This window comes from Octopus bimaculoides, chromosome 20, assembly GCF_001194135.2.
Source record: "Octopus bimaculoides isolate UCB-OBI-ISO-001 chromosome 20, ASM119413v2, whole genome shotgun sequence".
Classification (NCBI taxonomy): domain Eukaryota; kingdom Metazoa; phylum Mollusca; class Cephalopoda; order Octopoda; family Octopodidae; genus Octopus; species Octopus bimaculoides.
This window is the reverse complement of record NC_069000.1, coordinates 8,833,577-8,833,902: the sequence shown is the minus strand read 5'-3', so window position 1 is coordinate 8,833,902 and position 326 is coordinate 8,833,577.

Genomic DNA, 326 nt, shown 5'->3' with positions numbered 1-326 from the left:
TACGAAAAACTTGATTGAGGAGTTTTTTCCCCCAAAATACTATTACGTTTCAGTTAATATATTTCCTGTAATCAATAAGAAGCATGTATTGATACATACATACATACATACACACACACATGCATATATATACACACACACACTCAGACGCATGACACATATATACTCACACACATATGTATATATATAAATATACATACATACATACATATATATAAACACACACACATTATTTTAATATGCTGGCCACTTGAAATTTTTGAAAATTTTTTTATCCTATTTTAGAAGTATATATATATATATATATATATATATATATATATATA